General features: G+C 48.0%; 1 protein-coding gene across 1 annotated transcript in view; it reads right to left on the minus strand.

The window, feature by feature from the left end:
• The window catches only part of COL23A1 (collagen type XXIII alpha 1 chain), a 173,972-nt gene that overhangs the window by 162,823 nt on the left and 5,149 nt on the right, over window positions 1-6,000 (minus strand). The window lies entirely within an intron of this gene.

Below are 6,000 nucleotides of genomic sequence, written 5' to 3' on the forward strand. Positions count from 1 at the left end.
TTGCTTCAGGAGTACATCACTGGTAGCTCACTGTCCCAAAAGATTTCTGTGCTAAAACCTGCTTCTGTCAACACTGCATGAGAGAAAAATTCAACCTAAAGCCTGGTGGGATGAGAAACATTCCCACCTTACACCCAGGGTGGGCAGGAGATGACAGCACTACTGACTTGATGAGAGGGATGGAGGTACAGCAGGTACCATGCCAGCACTGTCTATTTTCAATAATCAGCTCTGCACAGCCAAGTCACTGCTCACTTGCATGACATTGATCCATCATTCAAACAAGAAAGAGGAGGAAAACAACTTGAAACTAACAGGAACTTCCCAGGTGAGTCAGCCCATGAACAATGAACCAACCTGCTCCAGAGTCTCTCTCTGGAAAGGCAGCACTGAAGGGGTTGGCAGCAAAAAATATCTGTGCCTGGGTAAATGACTTCATATGTCGAGACAAAGATAAAGTTACACAGAGCCTCTTGTGGAGGACATGGTCATCAGATTTATTTTTGTAGTTTTCATTACACTCAAAATAACTTTGGCAGACTTAGGAAAAATAAATTTTCAAAGCCTTCTCCTATTGATGTCACCAGTTTTAATTATTTTTTGCTGAAGTGGTCTAAAGGCAAATGTTGCTGGGGGCTGCTCCAGGCCCTGGTGTTCAAATGCTGGGGCTGCACCAAGCACCACCAGGAGAAACCCTGCCTCAGCCTCCCTGGAAGATGCCTCCGGCCCATTTCCCTGCGACAGTGGTTTTGAGGCCAGACTGCCTTTAGCTCGTGCTCTGCCTCTGTGTCAGAGGCGCCGTCAGCTCTGGGAATAACACTGATACTGTGCTATTTCCTGCCTCAGAAAGCCCTGACCACATCCAGCATTTGAAGTCACCTCGGTAGGACGTTAAATGTCACTGCTGGCTGCCACAGCAGCTGATCTGGGACGGGGCTGTTTGGATGGGTGTGGGACAGAGGATGTGCCCCCCCTCACACGCCAGCACACGGGGGGAGCTCAGTTTGAGAGCAGTCCCCAAATTCCGACTCAAACCTCCCCTTTGCTGCATACCTGACTGTCACCTCCTGCCCCCCCAGCACCACCACCACCAGCTCCTCAGCAGGGGTGTGGAACAGGGCCAAAATTGTGAGCAGAGCCCCTCTGGCACTCCCATGGCACACCTGCTGCTGCCACCATTCCAGCAACCCCCTCAGAGCACACAGCCACCCACAGGACCACCAGAAAATCATTCTTCTTTCCAGGGGGACTTTGGGCTCCTTTCCCTGTTGCTGGCTGGCACCCACACGGCTGGGAAGAGATGCCAAACTAAGCAAAACTCCCTCTCCTCCGTTTATTTCCATCTATTGCAACCACTAAAGAAAACAACCCCTGACCTAAAGGTTTCCATCAATCCTGCAGCCAAAGCTTTGAGGTCCCAAGGATGAGGTGGGGACCCATCATCCCGTGGCAGCTGCTTCCCAGCAGTGAGATGATGGAAGGTGTCAGTGCCCATCCCAGGTAGCTCCTGGAGAAGGAGCTGGCAGCTCCTGCACATGTGGCGTGCAGACACAGCTCCAGATGTCCTTGGGGCCTTCCACAAATATCCAAAAGGGACTGGGGAATGGTCGCCAGGAAGGAGCTGATGGAAGGTAGCCAGCAGTCATTTCTATGCTCAAAGAGCATTTTTCCAAAAGTTGCTAAGGTCTGCAGATTGGATTTTTGAAGGAGTAAGATTTGAAAACACGTGAAACAGAAAGAAAGTGCCTGCATTTAAATGGCACCATTTGCCAAAAGTCCTTCCCAGCCAGTTGTTCTTTGTTATTTAGATGCTTTAACACTTGGCTTCCGGCTCATTTTTTAAATCCTGGCACAGCCTTTTCTGTGCAGGAGAAAATTCTGATTGCATTTGTAAGTTTATTACAAAAAAAAAAAAAAATTCCTGTTTACACTAATCCGTAATTCCAATGTCCCAGCCTCCCGCGGGCAAAGGCAGATGGAGAAAGCAAACCCTGCTGAAGTGAAGAGACTGGCAGGGTACGGAAAACCGAGGCAAAGGGGGATTCAGAAGACATTTTAAAACTTGAATAGTCTGTAAAGCTCTTTGTCTCACTCTGTATCATAGAAATTACAGAAAAATACTGAGTTTTCATGGCTTCAGTAAGCAGAAAAGGGTATCTTGAGGTAAGTGTAAGGAATACCTCAAGGATTTAAGGTCAGTAGAAGCAAAGCAACTCAGAAAAGCAGAGATAACAGCTAATTCAAGAAAAAAAAATGATACTTGCTTATATTTGATATTTTTCAGTATCTGTTAAACTACCCTGAAGGACACAGAAATGTGGCACTACAGGCCCAGATCCTGAAGATGCAATACCAGAGCTGCTATCATGGAGAGAACAAAACAAAGAGGCAGAATTAGCAGAGCTGGGTGCATCCCATTTGGCCTCCTGGAAAACATCTGCCATTTGTCAGGACTACAAAGCCAGAAGAGCCCTCACCCCCTTGATCTGCAGCAATTAGGGAAATTCTGTTGTGCTAATTACCTGGGGAGACAACACGGGGAAAAGGCTGATAGCGAGTGACACTTGAAGGCAACATTTACACCAGTAAAAATCAGGCAGATATTTCAAGTCCCTGGAAATCACAAAAAGTGCCACACCAGCCTCCCAGGATAAGCTGGAGAGCGCTGATCCCTGGGTATAAAGTTAGGGTAAATATTAAAATATTAATATCAAATATTTTAAAAGTAATAATAAAAAATAAATTTTATAATAATCTAAGCAAGAGAGCCTGTGGAGCTGCTGAGTCTGCAGAGGTGGAGAGGGTTTGAACTGCTCAGTTCCCCCAGTACACATGGTTTGAATTGCAGGGAAATGGAGCAATCCGCCGTCCTGTGGCTGCAGCACCACTGCACTCCTGCTGCTGCCAAGCCATTATTGGGAAATATTTGTCACATATTAGCTGGAACATCAGATTACTACACTGAACATTTAACGCTGTTTTGTAATATATCCATACATTCAAAAGCACACTACACCGTCCCAGCGTGAATTCAAGATGAAAACAGGGATATGCATCATCCAGAGGCCAGGGAATTTGGAGTTAAGGCTGCAGAGGTACTGCTAAATAAAAAGGCACATGGAAACACAATGCATACATAGAAATACGCAGTGCAAGAGCAGCCAGCAGAGCTGGAGTTCTTCACACCCTCAGCCCACAATTCAGCAAGGACCAGCTGCTGGGCAAGGCATGCTCTGTGCACTGGGGCTGGTTTAAGCCTTTCTTTACTGGATTTAAGGAAACATTTGCTCTCAGGCTCCAGCGCGGTGCATCCAGCACCTTGAGCTCTCGAGGGACCTGTTCTCACAGAGCTTGAAGACTTTTGGCTCTGCAAATACCACTTTTAACGAGAGTCTTTGGCACCTGAGTTTTCAAAAGTCTGTTAAAATTACAAGGTGGGGAAAAAAAAAAAAAAACAAAAAAAAAACCTCTAAAAAAAACCGTATATATGAGAAGGCAGCCGGAGCCCACACAACTGATAAAAAATTGTTTACCAGTGTGAAGTTTTAGCGTTCAACCCACCTCCCAGAGCTCATCAGCAGGCTGTCCCAAATGCCATATACAGCAGTGCTCCTGCACCTGCTGCATTTCATCCTGCAGCAGAGGCTTTGTGAGGATCCCACCAGAGAAAGAGGCTGAACACAAGGGCACGAGGGGCCTCTCTGCAAAGCATTACAGGCCTGCCTTAGGGAATGACAATAACACGAGTATTAAGCTGCTGTTTCTCTGCAAGACAACATATGGGGACAGCCTGTCCTGGCCCTGCCCGGCGCCCGCAGCATCCAACCGCTGCCACCCCGTCCCAAATAGCTGAGGGGACTCAAAGGCCACGCTTGGCCCCAGAGTGGGGTCACCAGCCTGTCACAGCGTTCCCGAGCCTGACCCACACTCAGTCCAGCTGCCTCAACCCCCTCAAGGATGCTCTCCTCTCCCTCAGCCACAAAAATGCCCAAACCACAAAGGACTCAAAGTGACACAAAGTTGTTGTCATCCTCCCCCGCATCGCCTTGGTTGAATGAATAATGCAAAACAAGTCAACTCAAAGCAGTACACAGATGCTCAGAGCAACTGCAGAGGCAACTTTTCACAGCATGCTCAGCATTAGAGACAGAAAAGGTTTTTTTTTAAAAAAGCTTTAAATATATATTCTTTTCACGATCTTTTTTTTTTTCCAAATTATTCTTACTTGCAAGGTCAGGCTGGATAGGGCTCCGAGAAACCTGATCTAGCTGGAGATGTCCCTGCTCACTACAGGGCAGTTAGACTAGATGATTTTTAAAGAGTCCTTCTATGATTTCTTTTGACGATCGCGATCTCTCCGTGGCCCTGGCGAAACAGCCGGGCCCCCTCTGCCGGCCACCGGCCCCTGCCAGCCCCGCAGCCGCAAAAAGCCCCGAGGGTCCCTCCTAGAAGCCAAGCCAGCTGTGCCCTAGAGCCAAATAGGTGACCTCCAGCGGAGCATAGAGCACAAAATGGGTCAGTTTGGGTTGGGGTTTTTTCTGGTAGGGAAGGGTGTTTGTCTTTTGTCTTTGTTTTACAAGCGGTTATTTAGGATTTCGCTGTAGTTAGGATAACTTGACCCTCATTTAACTTTTAAGTGGGTCGTTGTCATCTTGTTCCAAAACTGCTTTGAATGTGTAGCAAGTCAATGGTATCAAAATAGTGCCCTAAAAACAACCGCCACCCCCTCAAATCCAAACAAACCCCAAACTGACTCATTTCTAGTAAAAAACCGGGGCTTGTTTAAAGCAAGCCCAGCTGGCACGGCCAGCTCTGAGCCTGTGTTTGCTGCTGCCCACGGGTGGCTCTGTGGGTCCCGCGTTCCCAAAGAGGCACCGAGGGAGGGAGCACGCCTGCATGGCAATGCACAGAGCATCCTCCCTCGCCTCTCTCCCCAGCTGGCTTTACATCCAGTCGTAATGAGGAATTTTTAAGCCTAGCAGGGTTACTGGCAGAGGAAAGCTGCCCAGCCCAGGTGTTCAGGATACCCACCAGCTGCCCATGGGAAGCAGGAGTGGGGCTGGCAGCATCTCCCCATCCCCTCCACAAGGAAATTTTCCTTTCACCTGGGGCTGCTTTTTCAGTGCAGAGGCAAATTGAAGCTTAGCTGTTGGTTTGCAACCTGGCATCGCTCAGCAGCGAATGCCAGTGAGGGCCACAAGCTCTCAGATGTTTCCAGACCAAGCTCTTTTAACTACAGAGCAGAAGGCAATTCAGCCTTTTTCAGGAGAAAGAGGGAAAGAATGAAACACAGCTGAAGATGTCTTTGATTTGCTCAAAAGACAGCCAAAAGGCTTCAGGACAGTCCAGCAGCACATCCCCACGCCAGCTCCCTGCAGTGGTGGCCAGGAGCAGCCACCTTTGGGACATTTCCTACCCACCAGGAAATCACTTCTCCTTCCCTCGGCTCACAAATTGCTTTGTTCCGTTACTAATGACTGTAACGAGCATTTCAGCAGCACGTGGGAAAACCTTCCCTTTCCTCTCTTCCCCCAGCTCCCAAACACAGCAACCAGCAACTCAGTGACCCGGAACAGAATTGGGACTTTCCTGGACAAAAGAAGCCTCTTCAATCCCAATTGCTTTCCGAAGAGCAAAGGAAAAGCCTCTTGACCACTTAAGCACGCCAGCAGTGCCGTTTGCCCAGACCAGAGAACGACACAGCCACAGAGTCCTGTGAGGCTGGTGGACTTGTTGGGTCTGTGCACCACAAGAGAGAAATCTGATTTGACCAACCTTGCAAAGAGCTGAAAATAAGCAGGATTTGTTTCTCAGCTGGTGGGTTTTGTTACCAGGCAGTGAGACACAGGGAGCCTTCCACCAGAAAAGCAGCAAGTACACTTAAGAGCATCATTAGTGAAATGTTTCTGAGATTAAACATAATCTTACACGGGGGAAAAACTTTTTTTTTTTCTTTTTTTTTTTTTTTTTTCCCGTGAGAATGGACTAAAACTGCGTGTT

The sequence above is a fragment of the Pyrgilauda ruficollis genome, unplaced genomic scaffold (genome assembly GCF_017590135.1).
Source record: "Pyrgilauda ruficollis isolate IOZ18807 unplaced genomic scaffold, ASM1759013v1 scaffold57, whole genome shotgun sequence".
Classification (NCBI taxonomy): Eukaryota; Metazoa; Chordata; class Aves; order Passeriformes; family Passeridae; genus Pyrgilauda; species Pyrgilauda ruficollis.